Source organism: Gouania willdenowi, unplaced genomic scaffold (genome assembly GCF_900634775.1).
Source record: "Gouania willdenowi unplaced genomic scaffold, fGouWil2.1 scaffold_111_arrow_ctg1, whole genome shotgun sequence".
NCBI lineage: Eukaryota > Metazoa > Chordata > Actinopteri > Blenniiformes > Gobiesocidae > Gouania > Gouania willdenowi.
In genome coordinates, this window is record NW_021144859.1 from 2251 (window position 1) to 15889 (window position 13639).

Here is a 13639-nt window from a genome sequence, read left to right on the forward strand (position 1 = left end):
CGGGTCTGGGAAATGAACATAGAAGAGAGGGCTTACTTTGTCTGGTGGCAGGGCATGTGTATTGGGTGTGACCAAACTCATTACACTGATAACAACATATGTCTGGCTTGGATGCAGAAAAAAATTTCTTATTGCTATTTGGTCGACTAGGGGAAGGTTGTCTAGAGCTAGACTGATGTCTGACCTGAGAATGACCACTCCTCTCACCCCCATTGGACTTACGTCTGGCAAAGCTGTTGTCTCGGCCCAAGGTGGTTTGTCTCGATCCCGTTCCTGTTCTGGCTGAGAGGAAAACCTCTGCAAGACGGGCAGCCTCCTCTGCCGACCTCGGGTCCCGTTCTCGGATCCAGACTTCAAGCTCAGGTCCCACCATTCTCAAAAACTGCTCCAGTATTAACATCTCTGAGATGTCTTTAACTGTGGAAGTCTCCGGCCTTGTCCATTTATTGAACAGATCCTTCAGCCGCACATAGAGTTCACGAGGGGATTCACCTTGGTTGATGTCCAGGGAACGAAACCGTCGCCTATAGGTGTCAGCTGTAATCTCATATTTGGCCAAAATGACATCTTTCAGTTTATCATAGTCTTCCGTGTCAGCAATATCCATGTGGACATACGCACTCCGTGCCTTACCAGTGAGTAGAGGGATCAGCTGGATAGCCCACTCTTCTTTTGGCCAACGGCAGACAGTAGCAATCCTTTCAAACGTTGTCAAGTAATGTTCAATATCCTCACTATGAGAGAGCGGTAACAGCTTTGGCTCACGTTGGATGCTAGGTGTCCTCCCTGGGGTAGGTTGCTGTAGCTCCTCCTGCTGCTGGAGTTGGTTTGGAGCTCCACGATGATAATCAATGTCATCATTGTGTCCGTCTGGACCAAGAACTCTGTTCTCATAGTCCTCTTTTAATTCTCTCATTTGTGCTTGAATCTGAGTAAACTGGTGTTGCATACTTCTCCATCTTTGGTCTTGGCGTCCAGACTCCTTTTCCATCTGCTGGTCCCTTGATGCCTGGGAATGGACCAGAGATTTGACCAAGTTTGTCAACTCCTCCAACCCGTCCGGGCTGCTGGCTGCTGATGCACCTTGCCGCTCTGCTGAGGTAGCTGGTTCACCATCATCTGGCTCCACCATCAGCTCCCCTTTCTTTCCTCTGGTCATGGTTCCTCCTTAAAGTCCTGTTGCATCCCACTTCTGACACCACTTGTCAAAGAGCAACCGTAGCAGTGGAGGCAATCAATGAGGCAACCAGGCTCCAGAGTTTTGATGCATCAGGATTTTGTCTTTTTATTTTCCATTGGCACCACAAGCACAGTGCATTTCAATCTCCATTCAACTCACTACTGACCAGAATGGAGAACCCTATATACAGGTGCATCCTTAATTAGCCTGTACCAAGCATGGGGTGACATTTGATTTACATATTAACAGTACAACATAAATATTTACACAAATAATTCTTAACAGACACCATCATAAACAATAACCCTTTATTAATATAATTAACCTTATTCAGATCCCCTAAATGATTCAACTAATTATTTACATTGATTTCTAAACATCAAGCTCCCCTGTTCCTTAGTCCCTCTTGGTCTCTCCCACCTGGAACTATAAAAAGGTGTCCACAGCCCCCGGGGAATTCTTTCACCAGGACACCACGGGAAAGAGGAAGAGACCATGCACAGGTAAGCATTGCTGTATATTGCATTTCAATCACACCCAGAATAAGATAACATATTTAATGGTTTTATCTATCATGTCACTGCTAAGTTATTTATCAATTACAGTATCTTAAAATGTATTTTCTGTTTTTATCACTAGATGAATGCTGAAACCCTGTGGCCTCAACCATGTGCTTCATCACCTGTCCTCATGATGTCAATTTAAGTAAATTCATTAAATCAATACCACAGAATGTGTCTTCTTAATTTCATTAAGCACTGCCAGTCTGTTCACACAATTTACCATGTATACATTATAACAGTCCATGTGTAACGTCACCTCGTCGTTACAGCCAGTAATGTGCTTTTAGGAACTGCACTCTTAATGCTTACTCTCCTCATTTAGTTTCACAAATTGAAATGTATGTTTTTCTTGATGAAAAGTATAAAAACTTCATTTTGTTGACATTGCCGGTGCAGAGCATGTAAAACATTAGCTGCTTACCAAATAAAGTGTGTGAGATCTGCAGATAGAGGTAGATTTAGAACACACCTGCACGTCCTGCTGTAGGTGCTTGATATATAGGAAATACTGCAGTAGACTGACTTAGGATGGTCTATTCCAGGGGTGTCAAACTCATTTTAGTTCAGGGGCCAAATACGGAGCAGTTTAATCTCTTCTGGGCCACAGATTTTATGCAGGAAAACAAGAAATTTCAACATTATTGTGCCCTAGTTCATGCTTCTACGTATACATTAAATACAAAATACATAAGAAACCGACAACTTTCTAGCAATAAGTGATAAATATCAGTCCCAACAGTATCTTCACTTTAAATTTCATAGATCTTGTGACCAATTACTATTTAATTAAGAGAAATATTATGAAATATTTGGAGGAAAAATTAAAGATTGTGCAGAGCACACAAACACACCCACAAACATCTGTGCGTAGTGCACACACACACACTAGCATCAGGCTAGATACCAGAGAGGCTAACGATACGTTTGGTCTCTTCCAAACAGAACAAATGTCTTCATTCACAAACGTCTGAGAACTTTGGTCTAACTCTCCACCTCTGCTCTGCATCCAACTTGCTCTGCGACCAAACAACAGACAGGGCTCCTCTTTTTGACTCAAGTTCTTCTTTATCATCATGTTCTACCAGTTCTGCAACTTCAGAGGTTTCTCATCTATTTACACTGTAACCCCAGCGCTACTGTTTACCTTCACAGTGCAACATTGAAAAGTCTCCGCTCTGACGCGGCACAGCGTTTTGAACGTTGTGTAATCCATGTACCGGTACGGCGGTATATTAAAAATTTATATCATAATGAAAATATATACCGGTATTTGGTATGAACCGATATACCGCCCACCCCATAATGATAATAAATATACATATATATATTTGAGTCCTGATCAGGAGATAACGTCAGATTCCGATCGAGTCTGAAACCACGTGATAGGAATCGGGACATCCTTACCGCTAATGTGTACATACCTGTACATGTGACAAATTATGATCTAATAACCTTTTTTTAATTTCTTAAGTGAGTGTTTTGGTAATTTGACTTCAGATTAAGGAGTGGCATCAGGTTATATTTCAAGTAGCGTTCACCGAGCAAAAAAAACAAACAAAAAATATCATCAAAAGTGGAGGTAATATTTACTCTAAAACTGTCAGACCACAGGAGAACTAACCCAACCCTGTTTCCACGGGAACACAAGATAAACGACTGCTGTTTTTTCAGGCATCCATTTTATTGAAAAGTTACAGGTAATCAAAGTGAAGCCAAAGACAAGATTTGTGTTACAAAAGTGTTTATCATGAATGCCATGTTATACATACGATGAATCATTTTCATTAAATGATTTTTTTGCAACATCTATGTATGTAATTATACATTTATACTTTTGCTTAATTGTGACCACCACCAGCCCTCCATAAGGAAGGATAAACTAGACTTTATTAGAAGGAAAAAATAAAAATAAAACTTATAAATAAGTAGGACACTGCAAACCACACTATATGATACATCATCATCTAATCTTCACAGAGTTGAACATGTATTCACTACACATATACTGTGTGAGTAAATATATATATTATATATAGTTTACATACTTTTAAATAGGGATGTCCCAATTACCATTTTTGGCTCCTGGTCTGATTTTCATAAGCTTACGGTGCACCCGCTGCTTGTAAGAGTAACAATACTTTTATCTTCAAATACCTCTAATATTGGGTCAATAAAATCAACCCCAATCCAATCAGGACATCCCTACTTTAAAGGCTTTATCTCAATTATATATAAAGTTTATTTATTCATTAAAATGTAGTTTACACAACTCTCCGTTTCTATCACAGGAAACCTTTCCATTACCACTTTGCTAATATTAGCTAGCTCTTGGCTAGCATGACTCAATGACTGATGAGATCCTTTCTTATAAACTAGGTAAACTGGCAAAGGCAGCGTCACAAATCTTCCCTGAATGAACCTATTCAGGAATTTAAACTTCTTTTTAAGCACAATATTGATGACTCAGGTCCTCACAGGTAAAAATATGTAAAGCTTATTAAAGGGAAACATGTCTGAGAAGGCCTTAAGTCAGGGATCACCAACCTTTCTGAAACTGTGAGCTACTCCATTGGTATTGAAGAGTCTGAAGGGCTACTAGTTAGAAAAGCACGTCTTAAATACTAAATATTCACTGTTTCACTTTAATTAGAGGGTAAGATAATAAGGAAGATTAGCAATAACTTAACTTTCTCCTAATTCATGCAATTGTTTCATTACATTTCATCCAAATGTATCATCTTCCTATTTTAACAGCCACTTAATAACAACTTTTACCTAATCATATGACATGTAACATTTGTAAAATGTAACAATTGTTATTTTATGAAAATCAAAATGAGTTTGAATCCTGGAAAGTAAATCAGATTTTAAATGGAGCTCATTGGTGACTAGAGCTCCTGAGGGAACCTCACATGATCCATACGGGCTCCCTGGTGCCCACGGGCCCCGTGTTGGTGACCACTGCCATAAGTCTTTTAAATAATCAGGTTAATCTTACTGCTGTGATCTAAACCTGTAAATGGGGTGTAATGTGTCTTAGCTTCCACACCTTTCATTCACTTTCACACCAGTGCAGGTTTCCCTAAGTTTACATTATTTCTGTACTTCCCTGCTTTCATAACCCTCTTATTTATGTATAATATATATCATCAGAGTCTAAATCCTTTATATTGTCACTAAGCACATGCCACATACACACATGACATTGTGGTTGGCCGGCTCAGCTTCCAGGAAATAAAATACACAATTTAGAAAAAAATAAAAAGACAGTAGGAAAAAAAAAGTCAGAAATAGTCATAAAGTATGAAGACAATATTTAAATATAAACCTTTCAAAAGGTAGAAGCAGTACAGCCAAGATGGCTTTGTACTGAGTGTGCAGAGCACAGTGTGTGTGTGTGTGTGTGTGTGTGTGTGTGTGTGTGTGTGTGTGTGTGTGTGTGTGTGTGTGTGTGTGAAAATAGTTCAGAAATACTAATTCACTTCTCCAAGCTCAATGTCGTTTGCTTGGTGTTCCTCGTTGGTTGTCTTCACAGACGTGTAGAATCTTCTGAACATGGAGCATCTATGTGACACAATATATGTTGGTTAATTGTAAGAAAAATAAATGCAAATATTTTCATGTCTCAACATAATGAAAAATTTACCCGATTTCCTTTCCCTTGCATTGACGCACCAGAGCAACACAAAGAGAACAATGACCCCCACCACAAGTCCAATGGGAAAGAGGAGAAATAGACGGTTTCCTGAAAACAAGTTTTCCAGGTAAATACCACGAGGTAAATACTTGATGAACCACATATTAGAAAAGTTATTTTTGCTCAAATGCAGCAACTTTAAGTATAAATGTCGTCGATCAGAATCTTTATGTGTTCCAGTCTATGACTCAGTTGTCACCACTACCACTTAATTACCTCTAACATGAACTGCGTTAAATATCCAACATTTCTTGAAAACAAAAAAAATGAAAGATTTGGTTGAAAATCAACTTTTCTTTTTAGATTTATTTTGTTTTTGTGGTTTTTTGTTTTGTTTTTGTATTTTTAAATGAACCTCAATTTAAAACAATACACAACCAACAGTGAATAATAAAGCTTTGTTAGTAATTTGTGTAAAAAATATCTTTCGTCATTCATATCATAGCCTCAAACACATGTAATATTCATTTATGAGTCATCGTCATTTTGGAGATTTCAGCCAATCAGCGTTTGCATATGATGATGTCGTCACCTCAGGATTACTCTTGTTATTATATATCTGACACTCAGGTAAAACATTAGTTTTGTCATGTTATGACTATGTAATGTCATCAGACAATGAAATGAAACATCTTCAAACACACCCAGCTAATCTGGAACGCTTTATTTTCACTGTGGCTGGAGTCAGTTCAGCTCATTCATAACAATGTACTGGTTCATTTTAATCATTATAATTTAACCATTACAATACAACTGGTTGTTAATGATTTACAACATGACTGCTCAGGTTGCTTTGTTGAATTAAGCTAGTGTGATTAAACCAAGATGTTTCTGATCAACACTGTTCAGCCAATCAGGCAACAGTTTTTAACTTCAATGAACCCTTTAAAGTCAGATTTTTACTGGTGAACTGGTTGGACATAAAATCACAATGAGAAAAATACTCATTAGGTTGGTGGTAGTAATTTTTCATCATTTCTGCATATTTAAACATTAATTTTGGGATTTGTGTGGTCCTTATTTTCAAGATAAACCACAGAGTAATCAAAGGGTGTGATCAGCTGATCTTCATCCCATTCTCAAAAGTTAAAAACCACTCTTCCATTTCATCAAAATGTAATGTAAAGATGGAAAAAACAAGACTTTCATTACTCTTTCCTTACTTTGATCCACAGTGGAGGGAGTGGGTTTGACGCTTTGATCCACAGTGGAGGGAGTGGGTTTGACGCTTTGATCCACAGTGGAGGGAGTGGGTTTGGGGCTTTGATCCACAGTGGAGGGAGTGGGTTTGGGGCTTTGATCCACAGTGGAGGGAGTGGGTTTGCGGCATTGATCCACAGTGGAGGGAGTTGTTTCACTACAGCTGACTGTAAAAGAAAAGACCATTTTGATATTTAAATTGTGAGGAGCAACCGTTCACTTCAGCAGAATAAACTGTAACAAAGGCAGAAAAGCAAAGAAGAGCCAAATACTCACTGTTACAGTGTACTATAGTTTCACTCCCCTAAGACACAAGACAACAGAATATAATGTTTGCAGGTGAGAAACCTTTCACACAGCTTTGTTTTACTGAATAATAAATACCTTTGAGATGGAGAACAACGTGACCCTAATATATGTAAAACACATCGTGGTTGTGAGTCCTTTGATGGTATGATTTCTCACGCAAGAGAGTTCATCTTCGTTCAGGTTGGCGATAACAGTGCACTGAAATAAAGGTAAACACTAAGTGTTAAACATGTCATATAACATATTAACTTCATCTCTTAATAATACAATCTATCATAATCTATGATGATATTAAATAGAATTTTAATCACAAAACAATGTTTCTAAAGGTGTATGTGCTGCGTTCAGTGCCAGCTATTTTCAGAATTTCTACCCCCCCCTCAGTGCCAGCCGTTTTTGATCATTTTTACTGATTTTTAAAGACCCACAGAATATTTTGTAATACGACAATCTGAATTCTGACACCAAATTCTGAAAGACTAATTAAATCTGCAGTTGAAGAGGCAAATACGACAAAAAATAAGTTCTGAAAAAATCTATTAGTGACTTTGAAGCATTTTTTTTTTTGGTTTTATGGACACCTCAACATTGGTTTCCTTCTATAAAACTACAAAAACAACACTGAGATGGCTAAATTATTATTATTTTGCTATCTGAGTCAGAGTTGAATGGATTTCTTACTGTATTTTGGCCTTCCTCCAAGTCTCTCCCCCCCCCCCCCCCCCCCCCGTCATTCCCCACACACGCAACTTCCTCCTCCTCCGAGTGTCACTGCTTACCCTGTTTTTTGATGGTTTTATCTCACCATCGCTACACACTTCCCATGAAACGTCCCAGTCGTTTGGTTGGGCAGCCAAAAACCCCTCTGGGTCTGAAAACGGGTAGTGTGTGAGACCATCCATCTGATAGGGATGGCAAGATGGTGGCTGTTGACATTGTACTACTATTATAAATAGTAGAGAAAGAAAACCTGCAAATAAAGGCACACAGTACATTTGTGTGTTAGGCAGTGTTGGGTACGTTACTTTAAAAAAGTAATTACTTACAGTTACTCACTACTTGATCCAATAAGTAACTGAGTTAGTAATCGAATTACTCTATAATAAAAGTAACTCATTACCAAGGAAAGTAACTATTTGTGTTACTGTTGCTAAAAAAGTTGCTATATGTCAAAGAATTCAGATTTTTTGTGAGTTGCTTACAACGAATGTGGACAAAGTCTTCTCTCCTGGATATAATGAACACTTCACATGTACGTTCTTGTTTTTGACCACAATTAATTTAAAGTAGTGTTTGTATCGCCACCTTAAAAATGCCAACTTTTCATCGGAATGCTCAACGCTCGCCATCTCTGCTGCGTCATCAAATCTGTAGTGGTTGTGTGTTTTTACACATGTGCTGGCACATGTGTAAAAACACAGGCTCTGATTGGCTACCATGAAACATGACGCCGCCTTAGCCAATCTTAACCCACCTCCTCACTACAGCTGCGTATGAAGCCAGGGGTGCTTTTGGATCACAGTTTATTCAATCAACACCCCACCATCGCTCCGGAAAACCTAATCAGATCTGACGCTAAAATCTCAGTTATTAATCTAACAGAACGTGAAACTGTGTCTCATCCTGCTGCTCTTTAGGAAGATAAACTCTGCGTCTCATTTTACAACGTATTTACACCAGTTCTTAGTTGTTTTTTTTTGCCGGAACGTCTTCATTCATCCTTTCTCTTCTGAGTTGTTTCTGGGTTTTTGCCGCTGTCAGCACTAATCTCGCGAGAGCTGCCACCAAGCCAGGCCATTTCAGGTGGAAGTTATCGCAAGGCTAGTGACGCCGTTCACTTTAGTAAAGCATCTTTGAATAATTCTTAAAATACGGGATATTTACGGGAAAATAATAATACGGGAAGATCACGGGAAAGAGGAGAAAATACGGGAGTTTCCCTGCCAAAACGGGATACTTGACAGGTATGCTTTAGAATGTCGTCTTGTGTGTTTGGGTGCCTCAATAGGAGGAATAATGTAAACTGGAATATTTGCATTTCCTGAAGAAAAAGCAAGTGAGGATGCATGTGCTGTCCCGCGTCGCACTGCATTAGCACAGCATTAACGCGGTAATAACTTAGCAATAATCGGTAAAACCAGTTGGAAGTCCAGTTTATACAGTATTATGTGTTAAGATCCCAGTAAGGAGGGAAAAACCATTAAAACCAGTTAGAAATCCAGTTGTACACAATAGTATGTGTTACATTCCCAGTATGGAGGGAAACACCAGGACCACCAGTTAATACAGTAGCATATGTAAATTCCCAGTATGAGCTGAAAGTGAACAAACAGCTGAACATGTCAAAGTTTGAATGGCGGAAATCGGTTTAAAAATGGTTAAGTAATTAACGATTTAAGTTTTAAGTGTGAAATAAGAACCAGCAAACCCCACACAAAAGGAGGATTGGTGATGAAGAGGAGGGGCGATGATGAAGAGTAGAATTTTTTTAAACATTTCAAAGTTTGAATGGTGAAAATCCATTGAAAGGGTTGCAATGAGTTGAAAAGGTTGAAAGAAGTTGTAATGGGTTGTTGGGAAGAGCTGGACATGTTGGTTGAATGGTTTGGATCGGTTACAAAATGGCTGACGATGAGGGCTTAAAAGTTTCAATAAGGGGGAAAAAAGGATTTGCTCCACAGTAACACCTGTTTATCAAAGGTGCATTACCACTTTGCTAATATTAGCTAGCTCTTGGCTAGCATGACTCAATGACTGATGAGATCCTTTCTTATAAACTAGGTAAACTGGCAAAGGCAGCGTCACAAATCTTCCCTGAATGAACCTATTCAGGGATTTAAACTTCTTTTTAAGCACAATATTGATGACTCAGTTCTTTACAGGTAAAAATATGTAAAGCTTATTAAAGGGAAACATGTCTGAGAAGGCCTTAAGTCAGGGGTCACCAACCTTTCTGAAACTGTGAGCTACTCCATTGGTATTGAAGAGTCTGAAGGGCTACTAGTTAGAAAAGCACTTCTTAAATACTAAATATTCACTGTTTCACTTTAATTAGAGGGTAAGATAATAAGGAAGATTAGCAATAACTTAACTTTCTCCTAATTCATGCAACTGTTTCATTACATTTCATCCAAATGTATCATCTTCCTATTTTAACAGCCACTTAATAACAACTTTTAACTAATCGTATGACATGTAACATTTGTAAAATGTTATTTTATGAAAACCTATTCAGGGATTTAAACTTCTTTTTAGGCACAATAACACACACACACACACACACACACACACACACACACACACACACACACACACACACACACACACAAAAAAAAAAAAAACACGCACACACACAATGACGTTTGAATGGAACCCGAACACAAGAGCGTTTATTTCCTCCTTGTTAATCAACTAAAACTCATTTTTAATAAATATACTCACAGCAAGTGGCGAAGTTCATGTCTTTGCACCGTTGTAAGAACCAAATGTGTCCGTCAGAAAAGTCCAATAATATATGTTTGCACAGCCGGAGCAGCGAGAAACCAGCCCAACAAAATACAACCGCTAACCTCCACCGTCACACGCGTTTTGTTTCATCCCGCCTCATAAAGCTTATATATAAACATTGGTCCACGTCACGGGGGGCGTGACTGGAGGAAAACAGCAAATCAGAATCAGAATCAGAATTCCATTATTGATCCCAGGGGGAAATTGCTTTTGTTACAGCCACAGAACACATCACAAATGAAAGAAAAAAACGTTAACAAAGACAAAAGAAAGAATAAACAATAAATAAGTGTAGAATTAATTAAAAGTACTGTTAAAAATAGGGATCAGAAACACACACATTGCAGTAGTAAAAAAAAAAAGTAGGATAGATAATAATAATAATAATAATAATAATAATAATAATAATAATAATAATAATAATAATAATAATAATAATAATAATGGACATAAAATAAAGTTTTATAGGATTCCAGCGGACACAAAATACGTCACAATGTTTACAAACAATCAAAGGTAATACTTTATTTATCTCAGGGGGAAATTACTTACTTACTTTTGTGATTTTATCATCAATTAAATACTTCTATGAGTTAAGTAATCCCCTCCATAGAACATAAAACCTTTAAATAGCATTAAATACCATTAAATAGCCTAAATGCCAAATATAGTTGTTGAACTGACATTGATTTCACTGTATGGATATTAATATTAATACAATCACTGAGTTAGGGATTTCACACTGAATCTTAACACATTGTAACACAATCAATGGATACCCTGAAAATGTTGATATAAGTTGGGCGTCCTGACAACTGATGACGTAATAAATTTAAGAATGTGATTGTAATAAGATCTCTGGAACCTTGTGTGAACTGATACGTCATGTTTGAGTGAATGCTGCCACCTTGTGTCATCATTTATATAAAGTTTATTTAAAAAGGAAAAAGATAGTCAGCATTAAGGTTGTTGACAGTAGCAGATTTGCATGTTCTCACTGAGAGTTCTTGGAGTTTAGCTTCACTGAACATGTGTTTGGCTTTTCTTTGATGTTATCATCACCCACAGGAAACCAAAACATGCTGTGCTCTATGTCCCTTCCTTTCTTCACTATCACTAGGCAAATGTTGAGTTGAGGTTTTGTTTATTCAGACAAATTTTTCAGGAATTTTTATTCTCCCGACATGTTTCGACTATCAACTGCCAGTCTTCGTCAGAGAAGTTTTGCTGATCGCCTTTGATTGTTCCTTTGATGTTTCACTTAACTTGACATCACGAGGCCTTCAAAACCACTATTTGATTATCTCTGCCCACCATGAGGACATTGGAGTCGTCCATTATCACCAGTATAAATCCTGACTAGTTAACCAGAAACAGAAGTAGAAATACTCAGATGTAAAAGACTCACATTTTGGTTTTATTGAGCATTGACTAAATGTAACTGCTTGGTTAACATCAAAGAAAGAAGGCAAAACTACAGTGGAGTAGAAATACTAAAGTCAGCATAACATTTGCCCAGTTTGGATACCAAATAAAACAATGCACACAAATCAACTTTTTATTAAATGTTTGTAAATTAATTTAAGTTAAATTCTTGTGTCACCATATGCTACGAAAAAAAAAAAAAAACCACTGGGAGCCGTCCCTGAAGAAAGCGTAAACCCAGAAAGGTAAAAAGTAACATAACATAGAAGATGTTTGAGTGTGAGTACAACACCAGCAGCCTCTGCTTTGTGACTCTGATCCTCAGAGGAAGTTTAAAATTTGATGACAGAACTTAAAAATCTGTAAAAATACAATGAAATGATCGTGACCCCATTTTGATATCGAGAATTTCTTCTCTTCTTTTTCTACAGTGAGTTTTTGATCATGTTTGTTATACTGCTCTACAAATAAAGGGTACCCAGCATTAGTGACAAATACTGTATCTGAGTACTACTGCATTTTATTTTAACAAGATTTATAGTTGACAAAGTAAACATACAGAATAGTTATTTTAAGATTGTGTGTTGTTTTATTTTGAAAAAGAATAAAAATTAAAACATTTCAAAAAAATGTATTTTTAATCATTAATTTTTATTTCTTTTTATCAATTACTAGACATTTCAGGTGACCCTGTTTAAACTTCAGGCGTCTCCACATGGAATCCCGACCCCAAGATTGGAAAACACTGCTCTAAGTGTTTTGATTGGCTAAGGCCTGTCAGACCATGCATGACACTTCTTGTCACATGTCACTATTTTAAAAAAGGAAGTCATCACAGCAACCTGACTCTATGACTCAAAGATACAACTTTCCCTTGATATGTCCTATGGACTCAGACACATTTATTGTGTATATGATTCTTATTTGCCTCTTTCTTTTCTCAGTAAAACATGAACTTATCACCCAAAAAAAAAAACCCAAAACAAAAACAAACTTATCACACGTGCCTTCTACTCTACTCTGTGCTGCTCTGGTATTTACATAGAGATAAGCTGTTGCATCATTTTACAGTGCAGCCCCTTTTCATGCAGAATTCCAGAGCTCATTATTCCTGTTGGGGAGAGAATCATTTTTACCATCCAACTCAGGCCACTTTCCCTTGGCCACCTCAATAGGCTAAGAAGAATCAGCAGATAATAGACCCCACCCCTGTTTCCATGGGAAAATACAAGTTTAAGTGCAATAATTTTTACCTCAGACTAATGACTAATGTTTTATGTTAGTGTTTAGACAAACAGAGAGGAAACTGATTGTAGGAAATCAAAGCTGAAAAGCAGCCAAGAGTAAACATTGTAAGATTTGCCCTACAGTCATCCCTGTTTATTAAAGGAGGAGTGAAAGACTGAATGTGTGTCATGAGTTAAAAAAAAAACAGACAACACCAGATTGGTTAGAAATAACACTGTGTTTACCTATTCAAATTTGTAATCTCTCAGCATTTAAACTAGGGTGGGAACCTTTGGGTACCTCATGATACGATACACGATACAAAGCTCACGATAACTTATATCACGATATGACGATACTGCGATTATCGATATATTGGATTATCTACGATAATCTATGACATAACAAGAAAAAAAAAAGATTAAGTGAAAAAATACACGGTTTTATATCTCTGAAAGACAATACATTGAAAAAGTGTCCTATGAACAGTGACACTATTTTATTGCAACATCTCTGTAAATAAGTGTCAAC

The 13639-nt window shown here is 37.4% G+C and overlaps 1 long non-coding RNA gene across 1 annotated transcript; it reads right to left on the reverse strand.

Annotated features, from left to right (window-relative positions):
* Positions 1 to 6689: 6689 nt before the first annotated feature.
* Positions 6690 to 7124, reverse strand: LOC114458405 (uncharacterized). Its single transcript, XR_003673036.1, has 3 exons — positions 7025 to 7124; positions 6917 to 6944; positions 6690 to 6807 (listed from the first exon to the last, which is right to left on the reverse strand). It is a non-coding gene; the product is annotated as an uncharacterized LOC114458405 (long non-coding RNA).
* Between the last annotated feature and the right edge of the window lie 6515 nt (positions 7125 to 13639).